The sequence below is a fragment of the Notothenia rossii genome (genome assembly GCF_949606895.1).
Source record: "Notothenia rossii genome assembly, chromosome: 8".
NCBI lineage: Eukaryota > Metazoa > Chordata > Actinopteri > Perciformes > Nototheniidae > Notothenia > Notothenia rossii.
In genome coordinates, this window is record NC_136906.1 from 73,667,088 (window position 1) to 73,688,155 (window position 21,068).

The 21,068-nt window shown below is 40.2% G+C and overlaps 1 protein-coding gene across 6 annotated transcripts in view; it reads right to left on the minus strand.

Annotated features, from left to right (window-relative positions):
- Positions 1-12,269, minus strand: part of sipa1l1 (signal-induced proliferation-associated 1 like 1) — a 95,221-nt gene extending 82,952 nt beyond the window's left edge. For 2 of the 6 annotated variants that reach the window (XM_079642495.1, XM_079642493.1), the window contains exon 1: positions 12,005-12,268. The gene's annotated coding sequence lies outside the window, so the exon portion shown is untranslated. Of the gene's footprint in view, positions 1-8,389; positions 8,506-12,004 lie in introns of all 6 variants that reach the window. The other 4 variants (XM_079642494.1, XM_079642496.1, XM_079642497.1 and 1 more) reach the window with 4 other exon arrangements.
- Between the last annotated feature and the right edge of the window lie 8,799 nt (positions 12,270-21,068).

Genomic DNA, 21,068 nt, shown 5'->3' on the forward strand with positions numbered 1-21,068 from the left:
GGAGTGGATCAAAGCTCAATGTGGTGAATTGCCTCCAATGACAATTTTAAGAACTCTAACGCCAGAGAAGCCCAATCTATTTCAGTAACTTCTAACAAGGCAGTAACAATGTGTCGTGATGGGGATGTGATGGAATGGGAGGTGAGACGGGAGGTTTTCTGACAGAAAAGGTCACCGTCACTTGCACCATGAGTCAACGTTTCCTTTCAGCAGAATTGAGGGGATGACAGCCGATTACTCTTAGGTGACAAAAAAGCCTGGTTTTGAGACTATTGGGAAAAAAAAATAAGTTTAAGAAACGATTTTAAAATAAAAAACTACACTTTTTCTCATTACTCATTAGTCTTGATTAATTGTTTGGATTATACATTGTTTAAAACAGTTACACAATCTATCTGAGTCCAAGATTATATTTTCAAATAGCTTGTCTTCTAAGAAACTTCAAAACTCAAGGACATTCGGTTTACTATTGCATCATAAAAGCAGATACATTTCAAATGTTATGATATTGTTCCTGATTATTATCCGGTTATTAAAATATACTAATGCAGGCCATCCTAACTCAACAAGTCTTTGTGACTGGAAAATAAAGCATTCAAATAGATTTTCCCTCAGTGAACTGTTTATTTGAACAAAAGTTCATAAAGGTTGTCAAGGTTAGGACTGCATTCACTTACTGACATCAGGAACAAAGCCCATTGGAGCTGGCTTCTCTGAAAAAACATACCAGAGCGTGTGTAGCCCAACACTTACAACCCTGCCTGTCCAAATAATCATTAACCAGTTCAGCCCTGAGTAAATATTAGAAGAACCCCTGTAAACTACAATGTAAATACACACCCGGGATAGGGACGTAAACACATAAGGAAGGGGAGGCTTGCGTATTGTGGCATGCAGATTTTATTGTTCTTGCCATGTAGATACAGTTGAAAACAATGAGGTCATCTCTATTGAGAACACACAGCATTCTCACACATTCTGCTGCATGCCATTGTACCCCCAGCTGAAAGCATGGTGGGATAATAGTGAAAGGCTCTTTTACGCACTCTAGCCAAATATTTGGTACGTACTAAGCCATGAACCTGAAATATGTGGACGGAAACTTGACTCTGGCTCTGAAGGCCATCACCTTAAATGCCAAAACACTCCCCCCTCTTGGATGAGCACCACGATCAGAGAGGAGCACTACATATCGGACGGGCCACTTTCCTGTTTTGGTGAATGCTTCCACCACCTGCGAACCAGATGTTTTATTCCTGGGCATTGTGACCTCATTTTTACTGCTTTTAAAGAAAATAGTCTGCAGGTCTTTAAGCTGGTCCAAACTTCTAGCCTAGAATGTGTCTATGGAATATGCAGTAGAATAAATGAGTTGATAAACAGACAATTCAGAGAAGTCTTCAATGAAATGTGAATTATTTCATTGAAATTCCAACATTAGCCAGTTCTTCTTTCTTACTATATCATTGGGAGCCTTTGAGTGTTGAGCTAAGGTCAGAAATCAAACGACACAATGCCTGAACTGAACAGGGTGTTTCTCAGAATTATCAGAATTGTTTTAGATTAAAACAAACATTAATAACAAAATAAACGTATTGCTACAAAGAAGCATCCTACCCAGCTCCTAACAAGTGACAGAGAGGAATTCACTGCCATCAGCATTATGTCTGCTTGTGTGTCAGTACAAGGATCTGCAGAGCAGGAAGACTGTTGAGGGTTCAGCCAAAAGCTGCTGCTGCTGCTTAACGATGGATTTATACGTTAACTCCTCTGGCACAAACACTAGGACCTCCTTTGAACCCCAAAAACCCAACAAGATGACTTTCATTATGAGGATCCACCAGAGCTCTATTTCTTTGGCACAAAGCAAGAATGCTAAAGCCTTATTCAAGATGCAAGGCTTCTCTTGTCATTCGGACATAGCTACAGTGTAGTTATGTCGATGAAAATCTTAGGTCACAGGCTCCTCCAACAGTGCAACACAATAAAAACAGATAAAACAGTGCAGGTAAATACAAATAAAATAGAATAGAAATAGTCTATATAAGTTACTCAACCTGATAGCACGGATAAAAATGCACTGAATATGCCCAACTGTTTACCAAATACAACTTTTCTTACAGTTTTCTAATGCAGATGCAAGCTGCTTTGTACAAGACTTTCATACCACTCCGAACAGGAAGTTGACACACGCCGCTATTTATCTTTTAAACATTTTTAAATGTAATGCCCTTGGTTTTTCTCCAAGGTATTAAAAAGGTATTTGTATAAAGGTTTGATTTCAGAATTGTGACTACGCCATTCTTATATTGAATTAGATTTATTGAGAAAATGATACACACAGACATGAAACCACCCATAAACCTCAAGTAGACAACCAGCACAATAATCACTTTTAGCTAGCAAAGCCTGATCTCAAGCAAGAACCATCTATATCTATCTATTTGCTGACTACTCTTTGCAAGGTCATAGGCTGGAGTCTTTAATATACCCTACCCTGTTTATATTCAGTGCATGCTCAGATAACTTAAAATTCATACTGGGATGCCATTTTTATAAATCTGTCAAACCTGTCAATCTGATTTGATCACAACACTTAGACATCACGCCAAGGAGCGACATTGATCCACTATGGTAATTATAGTATGTTTATGTAGCATCTTGTTATGTATTTTTTAGTATTATAGTCAGGTGGTGTGTCATTACTGTCCACTTTTTTTTTTTTTAGCTGTTGACAGACTCCCAATCCCTTTTCATGACATATTAAAGGATCTTGAGCACTAAACCTCCTCTCTGCTTAAAATGTGTGTTCAAAGTGTCTTAACATAACTCCTTCCAGGCAGCCGCATTACCAGAAACATAAACATGGCCACAAGATTATCTGTTTGGTTTGCTGTGGCTCAGTGGGGCATTATAGCACCATGAACTGAACTCAAAGTGACAGTGAAATCACAGAGACCGTCAATTACAGCTCACTTATGGCGCTTTTCCCCTGCAGCACGCAGCACGGTTTAAGCGGGCCGGGTTAGGGTAGTTCTGGCTCAGGGCTACTTTTTTACCTTTTCTCTGGCCCTCCAAAATCGAGGTTCTTACCGGGCCAACGACCGGGCTGAATATGCTAAACTAGTGACCTAAACACTCTCGACTGCTGAATGGTCAGAGAGAATCGCTGGCAAGGGGGCAACAACTACAACAAAAGGAACATATTTTACCGTGATTTAATTGTAATACACGTTTCAAAATGATGCCGAAGGAACAACATACTGATACCGGTCTGCAGACAAGACGGCAGTTGAAAAACCTTTTAAAATGCGTGTTTTCTGAATGGAGATCGGATCGATCAGGCTAAACTAACGTTGCTCCGTCCACACTCACAACAACGGCCTACAGACATAAATAAACCAGCGACTGTACTCTCCGTGACACAGACAGTCTGTGGTTTGTACTTGTTTAACTGTTGTCTAGTTTCTGAACAGATATGAGGAGCTGTGAGCTGTGAGTGCTAACAGCTAACGGCTGATGTTTTGGTTTTGTGGTTCGCATTGAAGATGACGTCAGGGCAGTTAAACGCATCGTCGCTCCGCCCGCCGAACAGCCGATCGCCCCGCCTACACTGCGTTACTATAGTTACTACCCCTGTTACTAAACTGTAATGGAAATGCAGCATAAAGTGTGGCTGGCTTAACCATACCGTACTAAGCCGGGCTAGGTCCTGCAGTGGAAATGCGCCATTTATGAATCAATTCCAAGGACGGGAGAAAGCTTAAAAGCCTGTTGACTTTAGAACCAGAATTGTTTTCGCTCTGAACCACTTCTTTACGCAGTGGTGGATCTTTAATGTGTGGTATGACATATAAGACAGCAGTGCTTATATCTTCTTCTTCTTCTTCTTCATAAAAGGGCAGCTGCTTCCAAACTTGCTGATAGCTTTATACATAGCATGGAGCTTTAGATCAAAAAAGAAAACGTACTGCCAACAGATGACAGCCTCCCCATTCAAGTAGTAACAATTTTCCTTTAGATCAGACAATATGTTTTTCTTTAACCCTGTGTCTACACATGTGTAGGAGGAGGAGGAGGAGGAGGAGGAGGAGGAGGAGGAGGAGGAGGAGGAGGTTTGCGGCATGAGAAGAGAAGAGCAGTTAAGGGGATCTCATATTTGACAAAGTAAAGAAATAAAAATGTAATCATGTAGAATTCATAGCCTAATGATTAATGGACTGAAAGTAAAAACTCCAAACTGAATGGCAATTGCCTGATTAAACTAGTCCTGCTTGAATATATGAATATATCTGAAGTTATTCAAGAGGATGATCTTATTTTTGGAGCGCTCTCCTCCATTTTCATTGATTTTAAAACAGGGGAGCAGACTACAGTATGTGTCAGCTTGTACCCATGCAAAGAGAGATATTACATGTGACCACAGCCATTCTTATAAAGATACCGTAGCATCCATCGATCAAGACATGTTTTTTCACAAACTGAGAAGTGTGCATTATGTAATACAATTGACCCAGCTCTTATTTTGCAGTGATCAGAATGCTTGGACGCCAACACAGTCACATGAGGAAGGGTCCTTTCTTTCAGGGGCATATGTGTGATAAAAGGTATTCATTGGTAACTGCATTGCTCTGGACAGTTAGCCAGTGTAAAATGAGATGATTCAAACACCGCTCTGAGCCGGGGGTATTCAGGGAAAGTGCATCACCAGCAGGCTTGTTGAATATAAGTAGCTTTTATAGAGTTACACAAACACAGTGTACAGCCTAGACATAATGATACAACGCAGATTAAATTGCATTCTGTTATATGAGCCTGCAGTGTGTGCCTCTCCAAATATGATTGGGGAGTTTAAATTAGTTTATGTTCACAAAATATTCACTCAAATCTTTCTTTGCACCCTACACAACTCTGTAGAGCTGATGGAATACTTAAAATATATTTACAAAACTCGATGTCTAGTTAGCCTATCCCCTAATTATCTTAGTTGAAGATCCACTAATCGTAAAAATGTTTCACAGTATCCAATTAGGGCTCGACTTAACACAGAGAGAAGAAAAAGACAGAACTTGAATGACTATAATTTCCAATTACAGAGCTTCCCCAGGTGAAACCATAATAGGAACCTAATAGATTGTCCTTTGCTAATTGCAAAAACATTCTCCATTATCTTTTATCTCTCTTCATCTCTATTCTTGACTCAATATTTTTTATAAAAAGAAAAAAGGTAAGGAAGGCAGCTGGAGGGCATTGCTGTTAGATTTTATGATTGTTTGTTTCCAGATTTGGCTCCAGGGACCGCATCGCATCCAAGTGTGGAGTTTTGTCAAAGTAAAATGGAACTCTGTTAAAGTGTGGGTTGCTTGTGTCAAACCATGATGAGCAATCCAGGGTGACTAAAGCCCTTTTAGGTATATAGAGCGTGGTTTGATAACATTGACGAATGGAGAAAGCAAACGCAAGAGGCTGAGCTGCTTTCCGTCACACAAACTGCACTGGGGTTCACCTATTTGAATAAAACGTGGGCTTAAGGCAGGATACAAATATTGGAAATCCCCTTGCTAAGCCTGTCTTAAAAGATTGCAACAAACGTGTAATGATGAATTAGGATGGAGAATAAACTCAATTTAGCGAATATTATTTTCTGCCTGAAATTAATTCTGGTTCCACACTGACAACAATCACATCACATCACACCTCTTTGAATGTTGAAATAGCCATGTAATTTCCAAAAATAGCTGGCATTATATTTCATGTTGCTGCTCCATACACTCGTAATAATTTCCCCAAAATGGCACAGGAGAGACTGCATCAATTAACAAATCCAAACGGGTCAGAAAAGCACTTCAATCAGTAATAGCAGCGCAGGCAGCAAGCAGCAGGAACATCCTTTTAGTCATCCAGCAAGACAGACATTTGAGAGTTGTCTGTGTGGAAACAGATGGCAAGGCAGTTGGTGGGAATTTCGGCAATGCTCCCATACATATTTGGGGATAAGATTTACAGTTTAGAAAAATTTTGCAAAGTCATCATTGTGGTGAAGAGTGGAAAACATCCTGAGACAATCATCCATTTCACACACACATACACAAATCCATTTTGGATGCAGATACATGAACACATGTTCCACCTGCAGTGACTTTTCAAACTAGACAGATGCCACGTTGTGTTCTCTAAGTTCTGCAAACATTTTAGACAACTTAATCACACTCAACTTCGTATGTAAAGTCCTACGAAATGTCTAGTGCTTTTTGCAATATTTGTACTAGATAACTGCAATTATGTTGCAGGCATTTTGTTTTTCGTTTACACAATCATTTACACATTACATGCATTTTTACGTATGTCAGAGATTACAAATAGAGGCATTTATAGTTTAGACGGCTAGAAAAACAAAGCAATCCTAAAATTATTATATATGGATGTGCTCCAATATGTGTTATATACATTGTCCCTGGAGAGAGGCATAACTACTTGCCAGATGTGTAAATTGTGTTAAACCATTCACTATGATCCAACACTGGTTTGTTACGGATACATATATATATATATTTCAAATATAAATAAAAAAATATTTTGGGTTTACACTAGGGCTGCACGATATTGGAAAAAACTGACATAGCGATATTTTCTTCCCCTGCGATATATATTAATTGCGATATGAAAAAATACAGGAATTGAAGAAAACACAGTTTATTTTGTCCGCAAACCATCCTTTCTTGAACTTTAATGCTATACATTTGGTATTTTTTTAACAATATTTAACCGGATGAAGGATTTTAGTCACGGACTTCTGGATCTTAAGTTCTCAGAGCAACAAGCTGAGCTAGCTCGGTTATCCTGCTGTGATCTGATCAAGAATGATTGTGATTGGTGGTTTGCTGTGCATGCAGAGCCTGCATGTCACTCACTCAAGTACCCCTGACATGAGAGCTGCGCAAGTTTTCCTTTTGTAGCAAGCAGCAAAATAATTGTAACATGACGTGTTTGAGTTAATTTTCCTACTTAATATCGCACGTCCTGAAAAACAAAAGTAAGAAAAAAAAGTATTATCGTCACGACACGATATATCGTGCAGCCCTAGTTTACACAACATGAAATATATTAAAGGTTCCGCCTTGTTCGAATATTAAACTTCACACTGCTTTTATGTCCTTCAAAATCTTTAGCAGATCATGGTGTGTATTTCTTTTTTCAACACAAGGGTAATGTATGTGTTGTTGTCAGTTTTTGTATTGAAAGACACACGATTTAAGGTGTTGGCATCAGATAGAGTTGGACCATTGCCTCCCTAAAAGCTTCAGTTGTTTGGTTCCAAAATAGCCCAAAGTGTGCACAGTATCTCCATGTCCTATCACGCTGCCTAGCAGTATTTGTAGTTATGCTAATGCTAACAGTATTAAAGCAGGGTTCTCATTAGAGATGTCCCGATCCGATCACGTGATCGGGGATCGGAGCAGATCACGTGATTTTCAAAAGATCGGAATCGGGAGAAAAAAATCGGGGATCTGGAATCTTTTTTTTTTTTTTATAAAATATTTGTATTATTTTATTTAATGTTACAAAACAAAAATGACCATGTTCACATCTTAAAGTCATCCTGAGGCCTTAGTTTTGGTTTCAAATTACACAGCATCATGTATGTGTTGCTTCTTTTGGGCTTGTTTTCATAGACCTGGTTGCTTATTTCTCTCAAATCTGGCAACAGAGTGGGCAGGGCGCAGTGTCTAATAGTAGCAGTAAGCTAACGAGAGGCTACGTTCAGCTGGTGACTCGGGAATAGGGACAGAGAAAACGTCAGGAGTTTGGAAGTATTATAACATTGAAAGTGAAGGCAGTGTAACAGCCAGATGCAATGTTTGCAAGGCGGAGACTTTTAAAAGGAAAGAGAAACTTCCCCAAAACAGTGAAAAGGCCCAAAAAAATAACAGCCAAGATAGCTGAATTCATCGCGTTGGATGACCAGCCGTTATCTGTTACCTTTTTTTTCTCTTAATGCATTGCATAAAGATCGGATCGGGAAAAATCGGTATTGGCAGATTGTCAAAATCAAATGATCGGAATCGGATCGGGAGCAAAAAAAGGTGATCGGAAAATCCCTAGTTCTCATAACATCAGGCTGCTCTCTCTCTCTCTCAGGGCTCCAACCGTACAGTATGTTCCTTCTGTGAGGATTAGCCTGCCGAGTCATTGTTTCATGATGTGTTTATAGATTTTTTGCTCATCTTTCACAACTGAAGCTTTTTTTATATAATCCACTTCGCTTGCATGCTGTGTAAACCCCTCTTACAGTCCTAATTAAGAAGTGATTTCACCAGATGGAAAGGAGAAAGTGGAGAAAGAGAAAAGGATCCATTACAGGAAAAATGTAGCTTTTAAGTCGCTTTACCTCAGGTGGAACTGCTTAACTGGTTCTTCTTGTGCACTCTCTTTCCTTTTCTTGCTGCTATTAAACGGCCCTGACACTGCCGACTGAAAGCCTGAACAGGGCTCCTGAATGATCCTCTGCAAGAGAAACATGGATCAAAAGAGATATGCAATGTCACATATCAAGAGAAAACCCCTCGAGGGATGTTTGTTAGGCGGAAACAATATGCTGGCTTGTGCTTCAAATGTACATAGACCTAGGCCTTCCAGCAAAGCTTTAATCAAGTCTTCCGGGATGAAATCTCTTTGAAAATACTTTCTGGATTTTGCAATATTTTCCAACTATCTGTTGAATTAAAAGAATGGTAACAAGTTCATCTGGCTGTATTATCAATCACGACTCAAGACAGGTGGCCGTTTGAAATGTATTAAACCCAGCCAAATGAGAATATGTTAGGTATTAACTTAGTGTTAATCATCTTTGTGTGATGGTGTGAAGTTTCTGACTTTGTTTTAACATTCACACTGTGGCTCGATATATTAACTCAAGTGAAAGAACACAAAAAATAAACTTCAAATTGAATGGATAAAGTTGAAGACCTTATAAACGGACCCTAAAAGTACAATAAATGCATCAGAGTTACGAGTTCACCGCACTCCATTCTCTTATTTTTAAGTCTGCTTTCCAACAAGTACCTCAATAGACAAGTGTGCATTTCTATCCCTCTATCCCTTCACTAAAAGTTCAAGGAAAAAGTTACCAGCAGTACTCCGACTATCCCTTATTCTGTCTACTGTCAAACCTGACAAATATACCATGTTTGTTTGTAATATGAATGATGCTAATAATTATCAAGCTATTAGCTAATTAGCTGGCATAACCTCCTGGAGTGTTTCTGCTGTTGCAATGTTAGTTGGCAGTGATGCATCTAACATAACACTCTTGAAAAAAGTGTTGATATGTTCAGGTTATGGCTTTGAAAAATGCACAGTGTTTGTGCGAGAAGGCCATCTTTAAATTCTCTATACAGGAATAACTTTGATTTACAGAGGCCTAGTAGTTTTATTGAATCATTCTGGCCTGCGGTGTGATCTATTCACTGGTAAAGAGTACTTCTTGCTCTGCTATTTCTCAAGAGACAGCCCACCCCAAGACCTTAAACAGAATGAGCTCACATTCCAATCTCCAGCATGCAGAGAGACAGAGAAGGAGGGGAGGGAGACAGAAACACGGAGAAAAGGGGGAAGAAATGTAAACCCCAAGGACGGGAGCAAAAGAGAAGGATAGATAAGGTGAGGGACGTGGACAGAAATGGGGAGAGTGTCAGTCCCGACATGCTTTCCACAACAGGAAGGAAGGAAGCCCGAGACCAGAGGAAAAGGCACTGCTGGTGATGGGAGGAGGGAATCGTGGGAGGTGGAAAGTAAAGAAGCAGCGACAGAAGGGGAGGACAAGGCAGAGATGATAGAAAGTAGCTCGGCAAGGGAGGGGGGCCATAGCAGGGATAGCTTGGTAGATCGTAAACAGCTAAGACTCTGTTTCCAGCTCCTGCATGCAGACGAAAGTGCGAGCTGGCATGCTATGAGATTAAAGTGTCCTCTTTTTTCTGACTTTGCACTTGCCAGATTTCTCTCTGTTCGCACTGCCAAAAGCCTCGTCTGTTCCAGATAGGCCTAGGCTACACATTAGAGGATTTTTGAATGGGTGACCACGTCCCGATCACAGTACATCTGATACAAAAAGACTTTGCTTGCAAGCAATTACAAAAGGCCTTGGAAAAATCTTCATTTGAAAATCACAATAAGAGCCCTGTGCCAAGTCCAGCTGCTTAGTGCCGAGCACCTAAAAATATGTTTCAATGGCTCTACAACCCCAAAGCCCTTTGATACTCTTTTAGCAGCCCAGCAGCAAGCCTGACATTTTCATTTTCCGTATCCGTTTTTCTTTTCTCCCACCTTGATTCACCAGCTACATGTGTTACAGAACGTGTGTGCCTCCACCTACACACTCAATTTCAATAGCCCACTTATTATTGTAAATGCAACACAGACTCCAGATCTGCTCAGCGTTGGCATTCAAACGCACCGACACGGGAAGGATGATGGAAAGAGATGTCCGAACGCTAATACGTGACAGTTTCGGGGGAATTCAACACAGCGGTTGCAGTAGCCAAAGCAAAGTGGACAAAGCGGTTGAATTGCTGTCCTGGAGAGAATATATTTCTAATGCCACTGTTGTGTTTCAAGTTGAGAATCTGACCCACCCCGGCCAGCCTATGAATAGGGATGAGATTTCTTTGACGTGTCCATTTGGGACTTCTCAAAGGAGGATGCAGTGTTTTCTGTGTGTAGGCAAGAGGGTGTGTGTGAACCCCCTGAGAGGCTGGGGACGGACTCCACAGGTTGAGATGGCAGAAATAACAAGAGACAGAGCAGCTACAGAGGGGAGGGGGGGGAAACTTACAATGACAATCCCTCTTAGGGTGTCATTAAGACAGAGGAGAGCTCGGACACACAGATGAACAAACTTGCATATAAGAAAACTTAAGTGAGCGACTTGTTTAATAATCTTAAACATAACTGAGTTTTACCAGAGTAATGAAATGTGTTTAATCTGTGATATAAACCTTCATCACTTAAATGTAGCAGTGTTACATCACTATTCAAACCTGACTAGATTACTCAGACGGCCATTTTGATTAATGAGGCTGGATTTGAGAGCACTGGGCAGAAATTAGGCTTTAACTTAATATTCGATGTCATGCACATTCCTTAACAACTGCATTGTTGTCTTCAGTAACATATCATGCATTATGAATAACATTCAAAAACCTAGAAGTTTAGTTAGCAAAGGAACAATTCATGAACTTTCCCTGCAAAATAACAACATAGGGATGTCTATGTGCATCCTCACTTAGAAGGGATTTGGTGAAGCACTGCAAATGTCCAAACTCATGCAAACGACAGCAATGCATGACAGCAAAATACATTACTTCATACAACTATGACATTATGTTCATACAACATTCATGCATTTGCACAAAGAAGAGCTTCTTCACCAGATATAAGACAATATTTCTCTGGTGGCTACGATTGCGTCATCGTTCACAAGTAAATAGATGAGGGGCATAGTTGATATGAACAGGAAACCCCAAGAGCGACTGCAGCTAGCCATCTCAATTACACAGCAGACACACAGGGACTTGACTCAACAATTACCTTTATCTGATGCTCGTCTTGCAGGGTTTCCTGTTTCTTTAGGAGCCACGGTGTCTGAATGTTAAACTGTGGTTTGTCTTAGGGGGATGCATGACATGTTAACTGAACGTTGGCTCGACATCCAAATGCTTTGCATGGTTGGTAAAAAGAGATATTAGCTCCAATATAGGCGATGCATCAGCCGTAAGTCACACACAGTACTGACATTACCCGACTGCTCGCTAACTTTTTAGGGTACTTTTCCTTCCCTAGTGTTACCTGCAACCCGTTTGTGGGTAACATGAACGTTAACTCACATACTGAAATGCACAGATAACAATTCAACCATTAAAAAGTTAACCGTTAACGACAAACTAACGGTGTATTGATATTGCTAGTGTGCGAGTAGGGAGACCAACGTAGCAGAGAGCGCACTCACCTTTAGTAATTTCCACCTTGTCGGCGTTTTCGAGAGGGAAAATAACGCTCTCGCTGCTCCGTTACTGGCATTCACAAACTGTCGCGATAAAACGAACCGGTTGTAAATACACTTCGTACCGGAAAAAGTTCTAAATCTCTTCACCTTTAGGGTGTGTTGTTGTCCGTGCAGTCTCCCGACCGCCTCTCGGTTTGTTCAAATAAGAAGTTCATCCAAAAAGTTGCAGCGATTCGCTCCGCCTTGCGACGACGATGAGGTAACCGCCTCCCTCTCAAACTCTGGCCTCTAGTCTCGCGATAGAAATCAGAATGGTGTGTTGAATGGACTCAGTAGTCTCGCGAGAGTTTAACTAAATCAACGGATTGCTGGTGAGAGGCGGATGGGAGAGAGAGAAAGCGTTGCTCTGGCAACAGAAACGGAACGGCTTTTTTATTTTTATTTATTTATTTTGTATATGAACATCATATTTTGTATACAAAAAACGTGACAACAGGTGTAGACAGATAAATAAAATACAGTGTCATATTTCAGATCAAATATTTGTTAAATATAGCCTACAATTAGTTTTGATTACCTTTTTATTCGGGATTCGTTTGTCATAGTGCTACTATTATGTTTACATTTTTGGTAGGAATGTTGAAAGGTTCTTTTACAGCGACAGATGTTCTCCAAATGCAACTGGTGTTTGTGTGTCAGGTGTTTATGAATACAGCTCATGATGAACCCTCTGTATCTGCTATTACATCATCTATTGCAGTTTGAATCCATGTATGGCAAAATATGATCACAGCCATCAGAAGCAATTTTCTCTTATCCAGAACCATCAAAGTGTCGTCACTTGAGGCAATCAGACTTCACATAGCTTCGTCTAAAGCCACAATAGGCTTTATACTGTTTTTTCAGTTTTGCAACAAAGTAGGCTCATAATCAAGAGTTATATACACAGCTAATTGAAAAGACTTAATGAAAGGAAAATACATTGGTTAGGGGATAGACATAATATGAGGCATTCAGTGCATACGTTTACACCCGCATTTCAAATTCCTCCTGCTTCCTTTCCCCACATACATTAATTATTTCAGCATCAAATTTTAATGAGATAAGAGAAAGATCACTGCTTTAATTAAAGCAGCTATGCAGGTACCGGCATGAGGAGGGGGTGAATAGTATAGGAGTCACAGGAATGCATCTCTCTCGCCTACATAATCACCTGTGAATAGCAACAACCTTGTTCTATGTATTCTCTGTTCGTAGTCTGTCTCTCTTTTCATTTATATAATTGTTATGTCTGGGTCGAGGTATGATATAGGACTTCATATACCCATCTTCATTTAGTTATTCTTTCCACATTTACCTCTGCCTTCGTCTCATTTCCACTTTCCATCCATGCATCCATTATTCTAAAATGTCATCCAGGATTACATAACAATCTAATAAAGACAAAGGAAAAGAGATTACCATCATTAAAATCCTCTCTATTCCTGTAGCTCTGTGGGTCCTCACACTGCCCACCCCATTCTGTCATGGGGCGGATATTTGCGTGGGCGGTTTGAATTGTTCTCTGGTGAAAAACTGTTCCCCCGGGATTAACTCAAGTAGTGTAATTGGCTTAGCCACAGAATGACATTCAGTAAGGATTAAAGCATAGGACACATCAATGAAAAAATGAATTTGTTATGCCAATAAAATAATGAGACATCAGCTACTTGGGCAAAAGTAGTGAAAACTTAAGAAACACTTTAGTGATCTGGTGGTGGAAGAAATCAATATTACTGTTATTTATGAGAACGACTAAAAAGGCCATTTATAGACACCCTAAACCGCCATAACTTCACTACTATATTAAAAGAAAAACCATTCATAGGAAGAGCTATGCACAGAGTAGAGGCATATGCAGTCAGTCTGCTGATATTGTTTCCCGATATCCATGCAATAAAGGTGTCCCACTTCCATACCATATATTAAATATGTAAGTATGTGGTAGGTAATTGTATTGAATCTTGTTTGTTCTGTTAGCACCCAGCAACACAATCACTGTGTAACAATTCCTTACTACATACTAATTGTATCTTCTGTTTGTTATTGTCACAATGCGCTTTTTGTGGTACTGTAGTTACACACAAAAAATCTATATGTTCCAGTTTTAACAGGAAATGATGCAGTGTTCTGATCAGTGAACAGCTAACATTTACAAAAAGAAAGGGACATGTTTTCCAAAAGGTGAAATATGTGTTTGTTTTTTATTTCCAGTATCTTCCTGGAACGGCTTCGTCAATTTGTGGGAACGTTTTGCAACTATCACTTCCTTTGTGCATTGCATTGTGGGGCAACAGCGTATGTAAACATCTCAGTCTTTTTTCTACCGATCTCGGATATACTTAAATATATCTATTTTCTTGAAAATCTTTTTTCAACATGGTCTCATTAGATTGCATTACAGTACCCCAACCTTGCTAGATATAGTTTATAGTGTCAACCTTGAATAAAATGAATGAAATTGTTGCAGTCATACCGAGATCTTTCATTTCATGAGTTATAGAGGCTGCCTTTGCACTTGCAGCCTCTTGAACTTTACTCCCACTATTATCTTTCATGTTCTCTCTTGGTGGTATGACAGACTGATCTGAGTAGGAAAGAAGAAACCTTAATGAGGGAGGGTGTTTTTGAAGCTCAGTCAGTGACCCTTACTCTCTTACAGCATGCCCTTTACATCACAGCATCAATCGTGATGTTATCATGGTGGCCGTCAGAGATATATTGAGATGTCAAGAAGTGAAGTCAGGCATGGGTCGACCACCTGTAGGATACATGACCGCTGTAACCCAGAGAGGGAGAGCGCAGGAATTCCTGTCTGTGTTGCCCTGGAAGCAGAGGAATGAAAAGAATGGGCCCCATTCACAAAGTTCCACTCAAGCGGCGCTCCTACACTAATAGAGATTGACATGAAGAAAGGCGACAAGTTGTTTTCACATACACTGGCTCTTTTGTCTCCTTTACTAAAGGGGCATTATGCAGACAGTGGGGTCTTAAAATAGACTGAATTTGATGCGCTTGTTTTTCATAAGTAAGGACCACTGTGTGTAGATTGGAGTGTGTTCGCAATTAGGGCTTTGTTGCACAGCGTTATTGTGAGAGTAAACTGGTGGGGCTTTATTCACAAGGCTGACTGATTGGCAGGCATTTTAGGATAGAGAGGAGGAGTACAGCAACTGATGATGTTCACTAAAACTGCTACATAAAAAGATTGAGCAAATGATTATAGATTTAACTTCTTCCTATCTTTCTTTTTGACCCTTGGAGATATGATCCTGAAATGCATTGATTGAACATGAAACATTTTCAAACTAAATACTAACTTTAGCTTCACACTATATTCACAATGACAATGCTAACATAGCGGTAGCAGGTAATGTGTAAAATGTTCACAATCTTAGTTGAGGGTGTTAGCATGCTAACATTTGCTATCTAGCACCACACTCAAACTACAGCTGAGTCTGGAATGGCATTGTTTTTGCATGTAATCTATCAAAAACATGCGCAAATCATTCCAAGTTAAGTACAAAATTGTACTTAATTATGGTGCTGGATAAAAAGTTATTATGTAGATAACAAATAACAGGATAAGCATTCTATAGTATGGACAGATTATGGGTTGACCTTTTGTCAGCGTGAAAACTATGGATTTTTAGTTGACCCGTGCACATCTTGGCATCTGAGTCTCGTGGCATGTGCCTTGGACGAACTTAGTTTGAAGCAGTTAGAGTTAAACAAATAAACCACTTGAACACACGCCCTATGTAATCAGTTTTATTTGAACATGCCTTAAGTCTTGCCCACCAAGTTGAATGTTGCTTAAACAAACTCAAGAGAAGACTAAGGAACGATACGTCATGAATTATTTACCATGTGTATATTTTACTATTTTATGGGTGTTGCTTCAACTGTATGCCAGGAGCATATTGAATCTATTGAATGAAAGTAAGAAGTAAAAGCAAAACAAAGAGGCAGGCTTTCCTCCCTGCTACCTTTATCCCCCTCACGTTCACTCTGCATAAAGAAAAAACAGTAATGCATGCAGAGTTTTGGCTGGGGTTTTCTGTATGAAGCCATGGAATATTTCCTATGCAGCTAAAACAACTCTTTCTCCACAGTTATTCCGTTTTTTCTCAGCCTAAGACACATGCAGGTCTGTCCCATGGGAGATATTGTGCATGCTCCATGCAAACTCCATTACCAGATATGTATGAATAGACTTATGTATTAAAGAAAGCGCAGTATATGTTCTCCATATCTGCATGTGATAAAGAGGCAGGTGGTTTCTCGGAGGATTAACATCCGAGCTGCCTGTCAAACGCTGCGCTGCACTGTGATCCTCGCAATCGCAGCCTTCCTTTGTAGACTGCAGGAACTTTTGAGATATGTTTGAAAAGGCAGAGGCAAAGACAGAACTCAAGTTCAAAATACCCCCCATTTGGCACGGTATGTACACACACACGCACGCGCACGCGCGCACACACACACACACACAGACACACACACACACACACACACACACACACACACACACACACACACACACACACACACACACACACACACACACACACACACACACACACACACACACACACACACACACACACACACACACACACACACCTCCCCATGAAGAGAGCTGGAGCACTGTGAGTCATGCTGGTGTTAAACAGCGTAGAGGTGGGCGGATGACATCACAGCACCCTGCAATAGATCGAGTGCATAGGAGATTGGTCCCAGTTCAATCACGCACATATAAGGGCACGTACACACACACACACCTAACCGTGTATATGAACACACACTCCTCCTCTGCCGCCTCTCAATAGCACTAACCGCCCCCGTGCCACGTGCACACAAGCACCGAACACTTCCTCACCAGAAATAACATTGGTTGTCCTAAGGATACATTGAAGTTGTGATGTTTTTGGTTTCCAACTTAGCATGGGGGGAAGCGTGGGAAGAGGCGAGCCAATGGTTGGCCAGGATACGGACACGCTCTGATTGGATTTGGGGGCAGAGGGAATAAGATATTGGTAAGGAGATGGAAGCATCCAACTGAGATTCTGGTTCTCCATCAATCTGTTGCATGTCGGTCTGTACGTGCATGCTCTCAGTGTATGTTCACCCCCTGCTGCTTGGGCCCAGATCCAGCTTGTATAATGATAGCACAAGTAGAAGAGAAGGAAGTGTGATTAATTATCAAACAGAAATCCCTCACTATTGCATTCAAATGGAAGAACCCGCACATGCTCAGTGTTTCTAACACGATTGAAAGGAAGGAGGCAGGATTAAAGCCTTATCTGTGAGACAAGTTGCTGATGCAGTGATTCACGAACAAAAACACATTTCACCATGCTTCCGACAAGCACTGTGTCTTCCTTTGCTGATTAAAAATAGATGAATACACATTTGAGTCACGCAAACTCGGTTGCTTGCGACAATTCTTCAGTCTGATATGGAACCTTTAATCTTAGGACATCTTCACTAGCTGATAGGAAATGCTCAGTTATCATGGAATTGTAGATAGGCGATACAAAACAAACAGTGATTCAGACGATGCTCAAAAGCTTTTAAGAGCCAAGGGGAACTGCAGAGCTGAGCTGGTTCAATGCTATACGAGTGGCTGCTTTCACAGTAGCTACACATCCAGAGAGTTTATCCCTTTTAAATATTGATAGGAGCAGCACTCTTGTTTATGTTGGAGCTTCTTTTAAAGCTTCAAATCCACACCCTCAGAGCCCCACGAGGCAACATGTTACCTGTTTGTGATGCAATTAGTGCAATCAGGTGTGTCTCTTGTGCATAACAAGGTGGGAGAACATTTGAATTGCACTGGCTTTTTTTGTGTTTCTAGGAATTGTCTTATTCTTAGTGGGTAAGTCTCAAGTTCAAGTGCAGTGTAGAAACGTTAACTAGATGGACAAATGGTCAAATTTGGGCAGCAGTGGCACAGTCTTAGAGAGAAAATGTATCATGTGAGTGTTGTCTAAAGCAAAATGAATGAAAGATTTTGTGCTTTTGTGTACAGGCATATTATCACCTTTTATAGTTGAAATGCTATTGTGAATAACCCATATACTCATCTAGGAGACATAGCATCATGACATGTGTCCAACCTTTACTCTTACATCCCCCTTTTGTCTCCAACAATTCCTAAAGTAACTATTAACCCTCCTGTTATCCTCAGATTTACTTTACACCCTTTATCCTCTGGGGTTAATTTGACCCCAGTAGTTTAAAACTCAAGACAATGATCATATTCCACATTGTAATCAACATGTATGTCTCTGGTGCTTTAGGTATCTTAGTTGACTACCTAAATAACCATTTAAATAAAACATTACGCCAACCTTCCCCCCCACAGACCCCTTTATACATCCAGAATTCCTATTATGTGACTATCGAAAGATATATAAATCACCACAAAATCTCACTGACTGAAATAAAATGTTAAAGTAAGATCTTTCGGATGTTGTTAAAGGACCGATAACTAAAGCAGAGGGTAGTTTTGTTTTCAATGATACATTTGCATGTAATAGTCACCTCAATATCATCCTTCACAATCAACAAAAATGTGTAAAATATTGACATGTGTGTATGTTTTTTACTACTAAAACAGCCGGTGCGTACAAAGTGCGTACAGGACATTTAAAAGAGATCTTCATGTTCATTTTATGTTTACCCATTAGTCCTCACTAAATTAGGAAAAGCCATGAAATACTAAGCAAACTAAATAATGTGAACCATTTTTTAGATACGTTAAACATTGAACAGGGTCAAATTGACCCCAAGGATAACAGGAGGGTTGGCTATTTAACTACTAGCTGTTTGAATATGTTATTTAACTTGTCCCTAACTTTGTTTTATTTTTGCTTCCGGACAATTAGCGCACAGTAAAGAACCGGTTCACTGAAACAGCTGCCTGTTGGGCTTGGAAACAAGTGTAAACTAAGAAAGAGACACAAGAATCAGGTTGTTCTTTACAGGTTTGTTAACATTCAAATGGAACATTACACATACAATTATTAATCATTATATCAATTGTTTGAATGAAATGTTAAGTACTGCAGCATTAAATAGGTCATTTTGCTTATGTGTTAAATTGTAAAAACAGAACCATGCAACAGTTAATATTTTTAGAGTAACATAGCAAACATTCGCTACAACATTAGCTGCATCATTTATACCATTTACATTAATATCGTTATGGAAATATATAAATATAAACATAATATTACACTAAACAGTGGAAAAAGTCAGTCTGTGTTGCTGTTGATTTTTGGTGGAAGATGTGTCTGCATTGACGTTGATAAGGAGGATAGATGGAGGTGGTTCTCGAGAACATGTGTCTTTAAAAAGCACACTGAACCACAGGTGGCAGGAGAAGATGGAGGATAACATGATTCAACGTTAGATCTGGCTGCACAAGAAGCCTTCCACCTACACTGCTACTTCTGAATGTGTGATTGAGAATCTATTTTCTCTGATGATTTTCTGCCTCGCTGTGCACACAAAGCTATGGCTCCATTCGGAGTGGAGGCCTTGGCGAGGATCCTGGGACGTGCCGAGCGGAGGGAGGGTGTCTGGGTCTTGCTTGGCAGGGTGCTACCATTCTCTTTATACAGCCATGGGTGCTAAAGCGGTTAATTAAAGCTGCCAAGCAGGTATTTCAGGATTAGGAGTGGGTGTGTAGAGAGGGCTGCTGATGACCGTCATATTGTGAGTAATACTGACTGTGAACCCTTTATTGTGCTGATTGTGACTGTAAATGGAAAATGGCATTTATTTTATGGTATTTCTTTCTTTTTTTTCTACAAAGGAGCAATACAAATATTTGCTAGTCATACATTCAATGTTGTAAAGTCCTCTTGCTGGCCAGAGTAGTATATGGCCAGTCACCTCCGATCTGCCAACACTCTCACGTCATTCAAAAAAAGCCCTCAAAACTCACCTTTTCACTCTTGCCTTCAGCTCCTAATCCTCTAACACCTCGCCCCTATTCCAACTAGCTTAGCATTTTTTTTTCTTTACTTGCTTCTATAGCTCTTTCAGCACCAGAAAAAGTGGTTTAGAAAAAACATGTATTATTATTATTATTATTATTATTATTATTATTAAGCCCAAATACTTTTCATATTCATTCAGTTACATGAACTTGCAGCAAAGCAGCTACAGAGAATACATTTTCAAAATGGACTAACAGTCACATTCAATCAACCTTTCACAGCTATGTCTCATTTCCTATTGTGGGTGTTGCCAGCTATAGTGGACCTCCATGTTGACAGACTTCTACAAATGAAAGCATGTTCAGTGTAAAGGTCAAGGGAGTTCAGCTGGCTCTCCTGTGTGAACATGAATTAACTATACCTTTCTGTATCAGGGACATTGTCTGTTTCTCTCCTTCTTTCTCACTTTCCCACGCACACATACTGTTCTACCATCTCCCAAAAATTCAGTCGATTACACTCACACACACACGCACGCACACACGCACGCACACACACACACACACGCACGCACGCACGCACGCACACACACACATACACACACACACACCATATGGCCAAATGTCAGCCAGCTGCAAGACCTGGAGTAATGTCGTTGAGGGGCCTGTGTTGCAGAAAATGATAATGATCATGATGGGCTTTCTGGTCACAACACTGAGTTTCCTCATTGTGTACATATATGTGTGTTTGTGTGTGTGTACATGTGTGAGCGTGGGTGCTATGTGTCAGTGTGCAAGTTGACTTGTTATTCTGTACGTGTGTCCGTGTGTCACTCATCCGTGTGTCACTCATCCGTGTGATAGATACTGAGCTGTCGTTTCTGTCGACCAGACAACAGTTCCACATGCATATTCATCGTTATGCTAATTCCCCCCCAACAAGCTTTTAATTAGTTCACAACATTAACAACTTGGATGAGGTGATGAACAAAAGCTTAGCAGCTTTTTTCCCCCTGTAGTTCTCACTGAGAAAAACCCGTCACAGACAACTAAAGACACATTTATACTACTACAAATATT